This window comes from Pongo abelii, chromosome 2 (genome assembly GCF_028885655.2).
Source record: "Pongo abelii isolate AG06213 chromosome 2, NHGRI_mPonAbe1-v2.0_pri, whole genome shotgun sequence".
In the NCBI taxonomy this organism is placed as follows: domain Eukaryota; kingdom Metazoa; phylum Chordata; class Mammalia; order Primates; family Hominidae; genus Pongo; species Pongo abelii.
Genome location: NC_085928.1, coordinates 80,537,920 through 80,555,577, shown reverse-complemented (window position 1 = coordinate 80,555,577; position 17,658 = coordinate 80,537,920). Strand labels below are relative to the sequence as shown.

At 38.8% G+C, this 17,658-nt stretch overlaps 1 long non-coding RNA gene across 1 annotated transcript in view; it reads right to left on the bottom strand.

The window, feature by feature from the left end:
• Positions 1-1,548: 1,548 nt before the first annotated feature.
• The window catches only part of LOC129058550 (uncharacterized), a 29,737-nt gene continuing 13,627 nt past the window's right edge, over positions 1,549-17,658 (bottom strand). The window contains exon 3 of the long non-coding RNA XR_010139181.1: positions 1,549-1,763. This is a non-coding gene — a long non-coding RNA (uncharacterized LOC129058550). The remainder of the gene's footprint in view (positions 1,764-17,658) is intronic.

The window sequence follows — 17,658 nt, the reverse complement described above, 5'->3', positions numbered from 1 at the left end:
CTGATACTGAGTTGATACTGAATATTCATTCATTCAGTATTTATTGAACTCTGTTTGCTAGAACAGGAGTTAGCAGACTGTGGACCAAATATGCCCACTTTCTATTTTTGTAAATAAAGTTTTATTGGAACATGGCCATGCCCACTCATTACATATGTCTATGGCAGCTTTTGTCCTACAATAGCAAAATTGAGTAGTTGCAACAGATACTACATAGCCTGCAAAGATGAAAATAATTACTATCTGGCCCTTTATCAAAAACATTTGTTCACTCTGTGCTAGATCATGATCAAAACAGACACAACCTCTACCCTTAAGAAGTTACAGTCCCATGAGAGAGACAGACATTAATTCAATATTCAACATATTGTTAAAAGCTATAATACATGCTCATCGCTTGCCGCTGGTTTTTGAAATTTAATCATTTGGACCTTATTCTTTTACATTAAAAAGTTCTTGCCTGGGATAACAAAAACTTCATTCATTTATTTACACTCATTCATTCATTCAATTCAGCAAATAAACACTGAGTATCTACCATATGTTGGAGATTATTATATTAGGATCTGAGAATATACGAGTGAACAAAAGTTGATAGTCTCTCATTTGTTGACCCTTCGGCCTTATTTTCCAACTGGTTTAGAACCGAAGAAATGAAGAAGTCTATATATTGGGCCTCCTCAGCCTCCCAATAGAGTTTATTGTAAAGTCTGCCTCTTTTTTACTCCTGTAGTCTCTGAAATTGTCTAGTGTTCTTATAGTATATTCCCTTTTTAAAATTGAAACTAGTTTGAGCGGGTTTCTGTCACCCAGAACTCCCCCAAACTTGGAATTTTGAGGTGAAATCAGCTAAGTGAGCATTGGCTTTCCAGACTTCGTGGTGAAAGGAAGCAATGACAAAGGGGTTGGGAAAGAGAAAGAGAACAAAGATTGGTGAACTATGCTGTCCATTTTAGCATGGCTCATGAGCTAAGAATGATTTTAGTTTTTTTAATGGATGGAAAAACACAAAAGAATAAGAGTAATTAGTGACATGTGAAAATTGTATGAAATTCAGATTCCAGTGTCCATAAATAAGATGCTATTAGAACATAGCTGCACCCATCATTTATGTATTGTTTATGGTCACTTTCGTGCTACAATGACAGAGCTAAATAGCTGTGACAGAAACCATATGTCCTGAAAAGCCAAAAAGATTTACTATCTGGCCAACTACATCTGTACCAGTTCTTTTTTTTTTTGAGATGGAGTTTCGCTCTTTCTCTGTAATTGTGGTTCACTGCAACCTCCACCCGCCAGGTTCAAGCTATTCTCCTGCCTCAGTCTCCTGAGTAGCCGGGATTATAGGCGCCTGCCACCATGCCCGTCTAATTTTTGTATTTTTAGTAGAGACGCGGTTTTGCCATGTTGGCCAGGCTGGTCTTGAACTCCTGACCTAAGGTGATCCACCCACCTTGGCCTCCCAAAGTGCTAGGATCACAGGCGTGAGCCATGGCACCTGGCCAACATCTGTACCAGTTCTGATCTTGGCTTCCTCATCTTCCTTACCTATGTGTTCTTTTTGATCTCATCTTTGAGGACCTTAACGACCACTACTCCCACAGTGGATTCTGGCTATGGCAGTGTCTCAATTCCTTACTTCCAGTTGTCTGTTGTTCATGTATACTTGACTGTCCCATTGGCTCCTCAAATCCAACAGATCCCCAGTAGAACACATCAACTTCTTTCACTCCTGTGTACATACTTCTCATCTTGGCTACACCCTTGGGGATAAATATGGATAACAGAAACAGCTGAAACCACAAGTACATGTCACACTCAGGTGGGGAAAGTGCTGCAGGGGTTAGGTGGAGGCCACATTGTTAGAAGCATCCGGGTGAATTCTGTTTCCCTGTCCTTAGTCTCGCCAAGTTTATAATATTGAGGACATGTCTTTCCTATCCTTCCTAACTCTAACCTCTTTCTCCTGAACTTTGACTTGGGTCTCTGATTCTCAGACTGAAGTTTCTGAACTTGATTTTGTATTTTCTCGTTGTGTCATTCTTGACCTTGACCTTTGTACATGTCCATAGCCTAAGTCCACCACATAGTGAATATTTATTAAAAAGTTATTGAACATTCAGTGCTTCATATATATTTAGTATAGTCCTTAAAGCAATCTTGTGAGGAATGCAGGATTATTGTAAGTATTATTATTATATTCCATTTTCTAGGTGAGGAGGCTGGAAACAGAAGTCTAAGTTTGAAGTTAGGATTCCAACCTGGTTTGTTTGGCTCCAAAGTACTACCCCAGCTTCTTCTTTCTTACAAATGCAAAATGATTTCTGTTGCCTTCTTTCCTAATTGTTTACTTTGAGGGTCCTGCTCTTGTAACTTACTTTAACACCTATACGAAGAGTCAGCAAACTTTTTCTGTAAAGGGTCAGATAGTAAATCTTTTTGGCTTTTTAGGACATATGGTTTCTGTCACAACTATTTAGCTCTGTCATTGTAGCATGAAAGTGACCATAAACAATACATAAATGATGGGTGCAGCTATGTTCTAATAATATCTTATTTGTGGACACTGGAATTTGAAGTTCATATAATTTTCACGTCACTAATTACTCCTATTCTTTTGTTTTTTTCCCCACCCATTAAATAAAGAAAAATCATTCTTAGCTCATGAGCCATGCTAAAATGGGCAACATAGTTTATCAATCTTTGTTCTCTCTCTTTTTGTGTGTGTGTGTGTGTGTGTGTGTGTGTGACAGGGTCTTGCTCTGTCACCAGGCCACAGTGCAGTGGTGCAACCATAGCTCACTGCAACCTCGAACTCCTGGGCTCAAGGGATCCTCCTGCCACAGCCTCCCAAGTAGCTGGGACTATAGGTGCACACTATTGCCCCCAGCTAATTTAAAAAATTTTTTGTAGAAACAGGGTCTTGCCAAAGGTGTTGCCTAGGCTAGTCTTGAACTCCTGGCCTCAAACGATCCTCCCACACCTCAGACTGCCAAAGTGTTGGAATTACAGGTGTGAGCCAGCACACCCAGCCACCAACCCTTGTTCTATACCACAACCCTTGTTCTATAACTTTGGGTTTATAATTATTCTGAAAGTCTCAACCATTTGCTGCCATTTAGGGCAAGCTTACTATATGTCAATGTTCTAAGCATTATTACATATATGTTACCTATTATTACATACATAGGAGGGAGGTACTAGTATCATCTCCATCTTACAGATGAAGAAAATGAGCCATAGAGAGATGAATTCCTTGTCCCAAGGTTGTACTAAACTAGGAAATGGTAGAGTTCAGATTAGAACCCAGGAGATCTCACTCCAGGTCTGGCATCTTAAGTACAAAGTTATGCTGCCTCTCTGGTTCCTATGAGATAATGTACATTAAAGAATTTTGAAAACTATGAGGGGTTATATAAATATAAGTGAATAACTATCATAATTATTCATTTTGCATCTTTATCTGGGTTTCTAAAGTGATTGGATTGCAATCAAATTGATGTTAATCAAAATAAAAACACTCAGGCATGCCGTGGGTTGGTATTTATTTTTCTGTCCATCTTAGCATTAAATGTTTTTAAGCACTGGATTTGTATCTCAAATAAGTAATGGAGGAGACTTATGCTTTTAATGTAGTTTGCTATTTGCTCCCATCTTCCCTGAATTTGGCATTATGCCCCAGTCCTGATTAAAACCAAAATGAAGCTGCAGATAGGAAAGAAGTTGCATATCAGTAAGGCTTGTGATTAAGTTTTTGTCAATTTTTTTTTCACTCTTTCATTTCTTTCAGGTTCTTAAATTAGATAGCAGGAGAGACATGACTTAATTATTGAGACTACTTTGGAGCCAAATGGAAAATTATACTACCACTTACTCAGATGCCAGGGTAATTAGAGCCCAATTATTTCTCTCATTTGGCACTAATGAATGAAGATCAATTAAAAAAATAATGTAACTGTGAATTGCTTTTATTGAGCAGAGAACTGTAAGCAGCTGAAATCGTCTACTCTTTCACTAATTGAAAATACGAAGTGAAGGCAACCCAGAATGTGATTGTCTCCATGTAATTTTAGAGCAGTTTGATTTTCAAAAATCACGCAGATGGCCGAAGCTTTGTATTATAATGATTTCCTGGCTACAGCACACTGCTCTCTCGTCTATAAGGAGAGTCAAAACATGGCTCAAGAAATTCCTATTTCCTTAGCGATAACATCAGTTTTTCTGGCAGGACTTTATTGTTGCTTCTGGGCTGGTCGTGCTCGGACTAAGATGGAATGTCTGATTTGCTTGGCTATTTCACTTTTCTCCTGATTGGTATAACCATTTCATCAAATGTATCCTGAAAACAACATTTATTTCATTGTAAAAATCTGATTGAAAGAGGTGTCTTCTTGATTAAAAACTTAGATTGAGATTATGTGGACATGGACCTACCTGCTCAAAGATACCTCGGAGTTCAGAGTTCACCTTTTAAATATTTGGTTAAATAGCAACCACTTAAAAAATGAGCCTACACTATTTTATTTTATTTTATCTAGCATATATTTTTTTGAGGGAGATGGTGTAAAAATTGTAATTCTTTACATTTGTTTGTAGTCTGAATAAACATTCCCATGCAGTAAGTAGAGGGTAGGCTGGGAGCCTCCGTTCTAGGGATAAAGTAACTGAGCCATTTGTAACAATGGAATTCTGCTTATAGAAATGCAGCTAGTCAACCCTCTCACCCCACCCCAACACACACACTCTCACGCCCTCTCTAATAAACTTTGCAATTCATGAATCATGTTTACCTCTATTATTTCAATACATCCTCAAAGACTTCAGGGAATAAGGCAGGTTGTATCTTCTATTTACAAATGAAAAAAATGAGGCTCCAGAACTTAAAGGGCACCAAAGCACCTTAGCCAGAGCTATTGAGTCTCACTTTGTGGTCTTTGTAAATGGTGCTCTCCAGAGTTGAGCAGTGTGCAACCTGCACACTGAGACAGTACCCCCATTTTGACAACTTCAGCTTAAAATAAAATAAGAAAGGAAAAGCAAGAGAAAACTCTGAAATGCATGAGTCATAATAAAGGCAAATCTTAAAAGATTTGTTCTCTTAGCATTTCCCCAAATAAAAAAGAAGTGGGTGTGACCAAGGTCTGAATCAGCTTTGGTCATCGGGGCTTAGCTAAGTGGCCAAGCAAGTGAGAACTCAGAAGAACACATTCCTCTGGCCTGGTGCACATGCCCCCATATGTGGATTGTGCCATTACACTAACGCAGGAGGCCTGGGGATGGGGATTCTGAACTCAATGACTAGGTCAAGCTTGTCCAACCCATGGTCCAAGATGGCTTTAATGCAACCCAACACAACTTTGTAAACTTTCTTAAGACATAATGAGATTTTTTTTTCTGATTTATTTACTTTTTAGCTCATCATTACTGTTCGTGTATTTTATGTTTGGCTCAAGATAATTCTTCCAGTGTAGCTTAGGGAGGCCAAAGATTGGACATCCTTGAACCAGGTTTTGGCTTTTGCCCCTTTGGTCCCATCAGCTGTAATGGACTTCTCAATTAAGCTCTTTTCATCATTGTCAGGGCCTATTGCAAATTGAGAAACATGTGGAAGTAGGGCTTTTTAGCCTAGGCCTTCCAGCAGCCAGGTGCCTCCAGTTATTACTGAAATTATTACTGCCAAATGAGGTCATCTATATAATCCTAGAGGTGCAGTGGTGGGATTAGAAGAAGGTCACATTTTTCTTGTGTCATAACTGCATCTCCCTACCTATAGTTTACCTTCTTTTGGTATGTCTTCATTAAAAACCCAGTGAAACATATCAAGAGCTTAAAAAAAAAAAAGGGAATAGCCCATTTTTTGTTGTGTTTATTGCTTGTTATGGTTCTGGGAAACTTGCTCAGCATGTTGAAGATAAAGAGGAGATGAGAAAGAGGAACAGTGCAACTATGAGGTCAGAAGGCTTGGGTTCAATTCTGAGTTGTCTGCATCCTAGGCCTTGAACAAGGCACCTCTCTTCATATCCTAGTTTCCTTGTCACCAAAATGGGGACAATTATCATTAACTTTCTTATAGTGTTGTTCTTGAAATTCACGAGACCTTGCAGGCAAAGGGCTGGGTGTAATACCTGCCCCAGAGTGATGCTTAGCATATGTGAGTGCTAATTATTTCTCTCTTTAAGATGAATGCCCCTATCTGTGGGGAAACTGCAGGTGAGTGATGTTTTCCCAAAGGTGTGGGGAGAAGGTAAAAATGGGAGCTCTGAGGCTGCTATGGCTGAAGCTGGCACTTGGTTGTTAATTAGTTAATTCAACAAATGTTTATTGAGTCCTGATATGAGAAGGCCCCTGCAAGGCAAGGGAGACACAGTGGTGAATGAAATAATTGTTGGGCTTTCAGAGAGCTTGCATTCTAGTGAGGGAAACAGAGAAATAGATCTTAAAAATACATACTAGAATATGTGCCGTGAAGAACAATAAATCAAGGTAAGAGTCAGTGTGGAGCATTTGTATGTAGCAGGTGGGGATTCTGGGGGCTGTGTTATAGTGTGGATAGGGACCTCCTCTCTGATGGAGTAACAACTGAGCAGAGCTCTGAAGAAAGAGAGGTAGTCAGCCACATGAGTAAGTGGGAAGTTGATTTCTAGAAAGAAGAAAAAGTTAAGTGCAAAGTCCCTAAGGCAGGAATGAAGTTCCAGAGGCGGAATAAGAACTCTGCTGTCTAGTGCAGAGGATGGATGTTGGCTGTATGTCCTGGTAGGTGATGAGGTTAGGAAGAGAAGCAGGCAAGGCATATATGTTTATGTGTAGACCAACTTAAGGACTTTGGATTTCATTCTGGCTGAATTAGTCAGGGTTCTCCAGAGGGAAAGAACTAATAGGATATATGTATATATAAAAGGGAGTTTATTAAGGAGAATGTACTCTCATTATCACAAGGCAAAGTCCCACGATAAGCTGTGTGGAAGCTGAAGAAGGAAGAAGCCAGCAGTGGCCCAGTTTGAGTCCAGATGTAGGCAAGCCAACAGTACAGCTTTCAGTCTGTGTCCAAATGTAGGCAAGCCAACAGTACAGCTTTCAGTCTGTGTCCGAAGGCCTGAGGACCCCTGGAAAACCACTGGTGTAAGTCCAAGAGTCCAAAGGCTGAAGAACCTACAGTCTGATGTCCAAGGACAGGAAGCACAGGTGAAAGATGAAAACCAGATGACTCAGCAAGCCAGCTTATCCCACCTTCTTCCGCCTGCTTTGTTCTTGCTCTGCTGGCAGCTGACTGGATGGTGCCCACCACCACTGAGGGTGGGTCTTCCTCTCCCAATCCACTGACTCAAATGTTAATCTCCTCTGGCAACATCCTCACAGACACACCCAGAAACAATACTTTACCAGCCATCCTTCGATCCAATCAACTTGACACCTAATATTAACCATCACACTCGGTGTGTAATGGAAAGCAAATCAAGGGTTAGAGGAAAGAAATAATCTGATTTGCATTTCTAAAAGATCACTTTGCCTCCTGGGTGGAGGATTGTTTTCCAAGAGACAAGAGAGGAAGCATGAGGATACTTAAGAGGTTAAGGCAGCTATCTGTAAGAAATGATGGTGCTTTGGATGAGATCAGCAGTAATGAAGGATATGAGGGATGGTCTGATTTGGGATCAACTTTGAAGGGATCAGCTGCAGAAGAATGTGCTGTTGGGTTGGATGTGAATGTCAGGGAAAGGAAAGAGCCAAAGATGTACGACTTCCAAGATTTTTGGCCTGAACAAATAGGTTAATAATGGTATTCTTCACTAAGGTGGGGGAGACTGGCAGCAACTGAGTACAGATAACAGCATCAAAAAATCTATTTGAGATGCCTATTAAGCAGGCACCTGGATATAGAAGTTTGAAGTTTAAAGGAGTCTTTTGACCTGGGTGTATTAAACTTGGGAGTCATTAGCATAGAGGTGCTATTCCAGATTTCATAATATACCTTAATATTGATCAACTCAAGCATTAAGTTTCACACGAATCCCTTCCTCATATAGTCAATCATTGAATGTTAAACTTTGCTGTGATTTTCATTTTTTTTTCTTTTTTGAGACGGAGTTTCACTCTTTTTGCCCAGGCTGGAGTGCAATGGTGCAATCTCGGCTCACTGCAATCTCCGTCTCCCGAGTTCAAGCTATTCTCCTGTCTAAGCCGCTGGAGTAGCTGGGATTACAGGCGCCCGCCACCATGCATGGCTAATTTTGTATTTTTAGTAGAGATGGGGTTTCTCCATGTTGGTCAGGCTGGTCTCGAACTCCCGACCTCAGGTGTCCTTCAAAATCATCTGGAGGGGTTTATTAAAAATACAATTGCCCAAAGCTGTATTTATCAGAAAAGTCAAGATGCTTTTCACGGCTTTTATCTATTAGTTTTTGTTTTGCATAATAAAGGTACACATAGGCATACTTTTTCACGCCATTCCTTGGGAGCCCTTCCAACATTTGAGCACTCATAATAATCAGGGCTGTCAACCTCTGAGCACACTTCATACCCCAGCCCTTAATCCCCAAAACAATAGGAGGATTCAGGGGTGCAGACAGATGCAAAGGATCTAGTTACCAACACCAGGAAGCAGAAAGCAATGATGGTGGTGTGGTCTTTACGTTGCTAATTGGAGAGTGTGCTGTCTGTGTCTAAGGTGTTTCAGGAAGTCTGCTGAACCCAATGAATGTGATCCCCTTTTATGAGAAATGTGCACTCTAGTGCTAAGTGCTTGGAAATACTGCGGAGGACACTGGAGGAAAGGGTGGAAGTAGAGATGAAGAACAATTTCAATCTTTCAGTTGAAATTGTGACTTAGGCTTGAAACTGTGGCTTGGGAAGGCTCAGGACTCTGTTGCTTATAAAGGGCAAAACCCATATAAAACTGCCTTAAGCAAAAACGGGAATTTACTGGATCATGTAGCAGAAAAGTTAAGCAATTAATTTCAAACAAGAATGGATCCAAGTGCTAAAATAAAGTTGTCATGAATATGTCTCTATTTTTTTGAGACATGGATTGAGAAGTGGGCCAGGGTTATTCTGCAAATACAAATTAAGTTTCTGTTATCAGAAATGAGGGGAAGGGATGATGGAGAGGCAAAAACAACAAATGTCCACTGTAGCAGGATAAGAAAGAAAGGAAAATGGGGACTTGTTTTACACATGATTTGAAAGGTGAGATTTGTGTTTTTCAATGATATTTTAAAAACAAACGAATAAACCAAACAGGGCAATGGGCTCTCAGTAAAAAGGGTAAATGTGACTATGACTTGGACTTAGAAGGTTCTCTTTGTGACTTGGGGAGGAGTAGGTCAGGATGGCAAAGTGTATGGCCTGACCACTAGGGCTTTCTGGTCCTGTTTTATCATGCACAGCAGATTAAAAAGTCGGAAGAGGACTTGGGTTTCAGCATCTCCTGATAAATGTTTAAGCCTCTAATCCTGTCATTTTTGCAAAGACGGTATTGACAGCTTGGTGCAGTAGAAAGGGAACGGGTCTCATAGTTCAATACGCTTTTAAGCCACAGTTCAGACTCTTAGTCACGTGACTTAGGAAATCTACTTTACCTGTCTAAGCCTCACGCTTCTCATCTGCAAAATGGAGGAGCTAATGGAGTCTACTTCTGAGGGCTATGATAAGAGAAAACAAAAACCTTCATGAACTGAGCCTAGCACAGTGCCTGGCATGCAGTAATCACTCAATAAAGGTGATGACGCTACCTCTTCCTTCTCATCCTTATGATTACTGCTCTTATTTTGGCTAAACTGAATTCGTAGTGCATGATACAATGCACACAAGCCTGACTCAAGGCATTTTATTATCTGCTTAGGCTTAAAATAATTATGTTTGTCTAGACATAACCATTTATAAACCCAAAACCAATGGCTTACCTTTGGGTGCCCAAAGACTTGGCTGTTTTACCTTGAACCAGGTAGTTTCATTAGTTAACCTGAGCCTCACTTGCCCCATCTAATAATCTTCATAAGGTTGTGAGACTAGCATGAATAATTCATGTGTTGTGTTTAACATAGTACCTGGACCTTATACAATTTCAATACAAAATAATAACAGTAATAATATTTATTATTATTATTCTCTAGGAGTTTCTGCAAGGCCACCTTGGGTCTTGTGTAAAGAAGGGTTCTGAGGGAAAGGCAGAGTTGTCTCTTGAGGACAAAGCAGCTGTCACATGATAAGCCTTCTCCACCATATGGGTCACCTTTCTCATCTTTGTTAGTTGGTTGGAATCTGACATCAGAATCCAGTTGCCTGTTGGGTTCCTTTTGAGGTGGGGACTTTGACTCCATTCCACCAATGATTTATTTTAAATGCCTGGAAGTGGAGGGACACAAAATGTTCTGAAAAGTCAACGTGTGCATCTTGTCCCAGAGTGATTCCGTGACTGTTCGTTTGGTGTTTACATGGCTTAAACTGTCTAATTTATAGACTCTGAAAGCACCGGTGAAAGAAACAAACTAGCTTTTGGATCACTTAATATAGTTTATAGTGCAACCGTAAATTTGGAACCATTTATGGAACACTATGACTTGCAAACATCTCCCCCAGTTTTATTACTCAGGGAAAAAAAATGTGTGGTGCTTACAAATCCTCTAAAAACTGTAAATGCATTAAAAAAAAAAAAATCCAAACAGCATTCATGGACTACATAGTGCAGGATGCAAGCTTTTATCTTGAGCAGTATATTGAAAGCCTAATTTTCTACTTAAATGTCAGCTTGTTTCAAAACACACGAGATGACTGGCTTGGAATCCTTGCTGAAAAGAACTCATCTTTGCTCTTTCTTCTTCCAAAAAAAGAAAAAAAAAAAAAAGAAATGCACTATGCTTAAGGAGGAATTTAGCAATTAGATGATTGCTATAAAATAGTGGTTGACATCTGCCCTATATATATTTTTTCTTAGCATCAAAGATGTTTAATTTGAATAAAAGCTTTCTCCTCCACAATCTGACATTTTCTCTGAGTTTTATCTTACTCTAGAGTCATTATCTTACAATTAGGTCTGAACTTAGGGGTAAAACAACAACAACAAAAACCAGGAACTCCAACACAGGGATCTTACTTGGGCTGCAGTTTTCTGATGTTATCTGAGTTGAGCTGCTTTTTATCATCCTGGCGTTTAAAGGGAAAAAGTCTCTGTTCTGCCTCCTGTCCAACTACCCCCAGCCCTGACCTTATTCTTCTTTTCACTTGAACCTGTGGAGTAGGCCCAGACCTCTGGATGTCAGAACAAGATACTGCTATCATACAAATGGACATAGAGGTCATGCATTTATCTTTGTCTCTGTCTCCCCTGCAGCATCCAGAGAAAGGCAAATTATGGATGAGGTGATTTTATCCAAGCAAAGTTTGAATGGAGATAAATGGGGTAGGGGGCAAATAGGAACAGAGCGAGGCTAGGGAGAGTCTTTGGGGAGAAGATTCTGTTCTTTTGAGTACTATAACTGGCACCACGGAAGGGACCCTAGAGACAATCTAATGAGGCTCCATCATGGTGCAGAAGCAGTGCAGCATGGGATATTTGAAAGGGCAAATTCCTTCCATATTGTTCTTACACTAGAAGTTAAGGGCACAGGGGGCATAGGTTAGGTGTGTGGGGTCTGGGGTCAGACCGTTTGCTTTGAGTCTTGTTTGTGTTGCTTTTTGATTGTGTGTGGGCAAGAAATGTAACTTCTTTCAGCCGGAGTGCACCAGCTGTTAAATGGGGAAGAACAGTAGTTCCCACCTCATGCAGTATTGAGTGTATGACTTGGAGTAATGGATGGGAGGGCACTTCCTGCCTTCCTTCCCTCGTTCATCCCCTTACTTAACAAATAATTATTGAATATTTATGATGTGTCTAACCTCTTCTGGGCACCGGGGTTATAGTGATAAACAAGATAGTTGGGGTTCCTGATCTCATGAATTTTGTTAAAATTTTAACTACCATTATTATAATAAATGAAGAAAACTGAAATTCCAAGAAGCTGAGTCATGCAGCTATGCAGCTATATTAATAAAAGGGCTCAAATAGAGTGGGGTCTTGAGTCTCCAGTCTCATGCTTACTCCTCCACCCCCCACCAACACGATGTTGTGCTCTACTTTATTATCCTAAATTTTCTTGTTTAAGAAAGGTTTTTTGAAAAAAAAAAAACTTTATTTTTTAAGCAGTTTTAGATTTATAAAAAATTTTTGAAGCTAGTACAGATAAAATTCCATATACCTCACACTCAGTTTCCCCATTATTAAGATCTTATGTTAGTATTGGTACATTTGATTCAATTAATGAACCAATATTAATGCATTATTATTTTACTAAAGTTTATACTTTACATACTTTATTCAGATTTCCTTAGTTTTTTTTTTTTTTTCTCCTCCAGTGTTCTTTTTCTGATCCAGGATCCTATCCAGGATGCGACATTGAACATCTTTTTCTATGCTTATTTGCCATATGTATCCTATTTGCCCTTACACCTTCTTTTGTGTGATGTCTGTTCAGATCCTTTGAGCTTTCTAAAATGCGTTTCTTGGTTCCTTATTGTTGAGTTTTAAAGTTTTTTATATATTTCAGATACAAGTCCTTTTATTTTAAATACAAGTCCTTTTAAATGTGTTTTGCAAATATTTTCTCACAGTCTCTTACTTGTCTTTTAATTTTTCTTAATAATGTTCCTCACAGAGCAAAAATGTTTAATTTTTATAAAATCTAACATTGAATTTCATTCATGGATTATGCTTTTGGTGTTAGGCTCAAAAACTCATTGCCAAATCACAGTTACTAGATTTTTCCCTACATTTTTATCTAGAAACTATATATTTTTGCATTTTACATTTAGTCTAAAATCCAGTTTTTTATGAAAGGCATAACATCTCCCTCTAGATTCAGTTTTTTTTCAATGTAGATGTTCAGCTGTTACAGGACTATTTGTTGACAAAACTAACTTTTGTCCATTGAAATGCCCCTACTCCTGGCCAGACTGGGTGGCTCTCACCTGTAATCCCAGCACTTTGGGAGGCTGAAGTGGGCAGATTACTTGAAATCAGGTGTTTGAGACCAGAACATGGTGAAACCCTGTCTCTACTAAAAATAGAAAAATTAGCTGGGCATGGTGGCACACACCTGTAATTCCAGCTACTTAGGAGGCTGAAGCAGGAGAATTGGTTGAGTTGGGGAGGCGGAAGTTGTAGTGAGCTGAGATCAGGCCACTGAACTCCAGCCTCCGTCTCAAAAAAAAAAAAAAAAAAAGGCTGCTGCTTCTTTGTCAAGGGTCTGTTGCCTACATTTGCATGAGTCTATTTCTGGGCTCTCTATTCTGTTCCATTGATCTATGTGTCTATAGTTTCCTCAATACCACGCTGTTTGTAAGTCTTAAAATTTGGTAGTATGAGTCTTACAACTTTGTTTTTCTTTTTTTCTTTGTGTTTTTTTTTTTTTTCATTTTGTTTTTATTCTTACTCCTTACTATTGTATTGGATAGTCTAGGCCTTTTGCCTTAGTGTGTATGTGTGTGTGTATTACACGCATTCTAATATATACATATTAGAATGTGCATTTTATATGTATATGAATCAGTTTGTCAATATCACCAAAATAGCTTGCTGGGCTCTTGGTTGGGGTTTTGTTGAATGCTGAATTCTAGATCAAATTGGGATAAATAGAATTTTCCAGTCCATGAATACAGAATATTTCTCTATTTATTTACATGTTCTATGATTTTTTTTATATCAGAGTTTTGTTCTTTTTCACATATAGATCTTTTACATTTTAAAATATTTGTATCTATGCTTTTTTTTGATACTACTGTAAATGGCAATCAAAAAAATCAAATTTCAATGGTTCATTGCTGGTATATAGAAAAACAGTCGACTGGCCGGGCATGGTGGCTCACACCTATAATCCCAGCACTTTGGGAGGCTGAGGCGGGTGGATCATGAGGTCAGGAGATGGAGACCATCCTGGGTAACATGGTGAAACCCCGTCTCTACTAAAAAAATACAAAAAATTAGCTGGGCGTGGTGGCAGGTGCCTGTAGTCCCAGCTACTTGGGAGGCTGAGGCAGGAGAATGGCGTGAACCCGGGAGACCGAGCTTGCAGTGAGCCGAGATCATGCTACCGCACTCCAGCCTCAGTCACAGAGCGAGACTCCGTCTCAAAAAAAAAAAAAAAAAAAGAGCCGACCTTTGTATATTAACTTTTTATCCTGCAACCTTGCTATACTCACTTATTTGTTACAGAAGGGTTTAAAAAGTTATTTGGTATTTTCGACATAGACAATTACTTTGTCTACAGACAATTTGGTTTCTTTCTTCCCCAACTGTATGCCTTTTATTTTAGCTTTTTATTCTATTACACTAGGTACTTCAAGTATGGTGTAAATATGAGCAGGGAGAAAGCACCCGTTTTTCCCCACTAAGGGTGATGTCAGCTGGTGGTTTGTTTGTTTTGTAGATGTTCTTTATCTAATTGAGGAAGTACCCACAGTTCTATTTTGCTGAAGATTTTTATCAGCAATTGATATAATCATATAATTTTTCTTCTTTCATCCATAGATGTGGTGGATTACACTGATTGAATTTAGAATGTTGAACAACCCTTGCATACCTTGAATAAATCCTACTTCACCACTGTGTGTAATTTATACATGGTTGAATTTTATTAGCTAATTTTTTGGTTAATATTTTTCACTAATATTTTGTTGAAGACCCTGGAGGATACTGGTCTGTATTTTACTTTGTTGTAATGCCTTTATCTTTTTTTTTTTTTGGTATTAAAGTAATATTGGCCTTATAGAATGAGTAATAGAGTATTTCCTGACACTTCAGTTTTCTGAAAAAGATTATGGGGAATTGTTATTATTTCTTCCTTGTATGGTTGATAGATTTCATTGGTGAAACCACCTGGCTTCGTTCTTTCTTTTTGGAAGGTTATTAATTATTAATTTAATTACTATAATAAACATAGGCCTATTCAGATTATCTGTTACTCCTCATGTATGTTTTAATAGTTTGTGTCTTTCAAGGAATTGGTTCATTTATGTAAATAATAAAATTTGTATATATAGAGTTTGCTCACAAATGCCACAAGTAAAGAAAAAAACAAACAACTCCATCAAAAAGTGGGCAAAGGATATGAACAGACACTATTCAAAAGAAGACATTTATGCAGCCAAAAGACAGATGAAAAAATGCTCATCATCACTGGCCATCAGAGAAATGCAAATCAAAACCACAATGAGATACCATCTCACACCAGTTAGAATGGCAATCATTAAAAAGTCAGGAAACAACAGGTGCTGGAGAGGATGTGGAGAAATAGGAACACTTTGACACTGTTGGTGGGACTGTAAACTAGTTCAACCATTGTGGAAGTCAGTGTGGCGATTCCTCAGGGATCTAGAACTAGAAATACCATTTGACCCAAATGTCCAACAATGATAGACTGGATTAAGAAAATGTGGCACATATACACCATGGAATACTATGCAGCCATAAAAAATGATGAGTTCATGTCCTTTGTAGGGACATGGATGAAACTGGAAATCATCATTCTCAGTAAACTATTGCAAGGACAAAAAACCAAATACCGCATGTTCTCACTCATAGATGGGAATTGAACAATGAGAACACATGGACACAGGAAGGGGAACATCACACTCTGGGGACTGTTGTGGGGTGGGGGGAGGGGGAAGGGATAGCATTAGGAGATATACCTAATGCTAAATGACGAGTTAATGGGTGCAGCACACCAGCATGGCACATGTATACGTATGTAACTAACCTGCACATTGTGCACATGTACCCTAAAACTTAAAGTATAATAAAAAAAATTCCTTTATTATACTTTTAATGTTCATGGAGTAGTGATGGCCTTTTATTTCTGATAGTAATAATTTGTGTCTTCTTTGTTTTTCTCTTGGTTAGTCTAGCCAGGGGTTGTCAATTTGATAGATATTTCCAAAGAGCCAGTTTTTACTTTTGTCGATTTTCCCATTTTTTTCCTGTTTTCAATTTCATTGATTTCTGCCCTAATTTTTGTTATGGTATTTTTTCCTGCTTTATTTAAGCTTAAGTTTTTCTTTTTTCTCTAGTTTTCTAAAATGGAAGCTTAGATTATTCATTTTTGATTTTTCTACTTTTCCAGTATAAGCATTTAATGCCGTAACTTCCCTCTAAGCTTTTAATGCATCTCACAAATTTTGATGTTATATTTTCATTTTAGTTCAAAATGGTTTTAAATTTCTTATAAGACTTCTTTTTTGACCATGTGTTATTTAGAAGTGTGTTGCTTAATTTTCAAATATTTGGGAAATTTCCAGCTATTGTTCTGTTATTAATTTCTAGTTTAATTTTATTGCAGTCTGAGAACATACTTTGCATGATTTGTATTCTCTTAAACTTATCAAGGTATGGTTTTATATCCCAGAATGTGGTCTCTCTTGGTGAATGTTCCATGTGAGCTTGAGAAAAATGTGTATTCTGCTGTTGTTGGGTGAAGTATTCTATAAGTATAAATTAGATTGAAGTGATTGATAGTGCTAGTCAGGTCAACTGTATCTTATACATTATCTGTCTGCTTGGTCTATCAATTACTGAAAGGGGGGGTTTAAATCTCCAGCTATAATAGTGGATTCATCTATTTCTTTTTGGAGTTCTATCAGTTTTTACCTCGTGTATTTGACATTCCCTTGTCAGATGCATACACATTTAGGATTGTTATGTCTTCTTAGAGAATTGAGCTCTTTGTCATCATGAAATGCCCCTATTTATCTCTGATAGTTTTCTTTTTCTGAAGTCTGCTTTATATTTTTTATATGGGAGCTGATCCCAAGAACTGAGAGTGAGGGAGTGAGAAGGATAGAACAGGGAAGGAACAAAAGCCAATACTGAGACTGCCGCTCTGGGAAATGGTGGCTTGATTCTGCTGGACATCTGAGAAGTGTGTGGAATGCTTTCCAGAATTGTCTACCCCAAAGATGGGAGGCTGGGGCATTCATCCACCCCAACCCCTTTTAGATGAGGGTTGCCCCTGGTAATTAACTTCCTCACCCTCAGGAGCTGGGCTTGCCCTGGGTCCAGTAGCTTCTAGAAGTCCCAGAAAAGGTACTGAGGCAGAATGTAAGGTGTAGGGTATGCACTTGTGGGAGTGCCAACTGTCAGCATGAGGTGGGTGGGACTGTGACTGCAACAGGAAGCAAGCCTAGCTGATGGAACACAGGAGACAAAAAGTAATCTGCTATGATGGGTTCCTATTACGATTCTTAGTGTGGAAAATTGTTCTAAAATACATCCATTTACTTTCCTACCTGAACAGTACACTTGAATGTGAATGGCACCCAGGTGCCAAAGGGTGATATTTATGCCTCTTCACCATGCTGAAAGTCATTCCAAATAAGCAAACTAAGAGAATACATTGTGTTTACTATGATCTGTGGCTTCAAAGCAATTCCTTTGGCTGTTCATTTCCACTCAGATGGCTGCTCATAAATTAAAATTCTGAAGGCTTGATAACCTGCAGGGCTGCTGGTGCAAGTCTTGAAGTCCAAAGGGCAGAGAACCTTGAGTCCTGATGTCCAAGGGCAAGCAAAAAAGGGTGTTCCATCTCCGAAAAAGAAAGAAAATAAATTTTCCTTTCTTCAGCCTTTTTGTTCTAT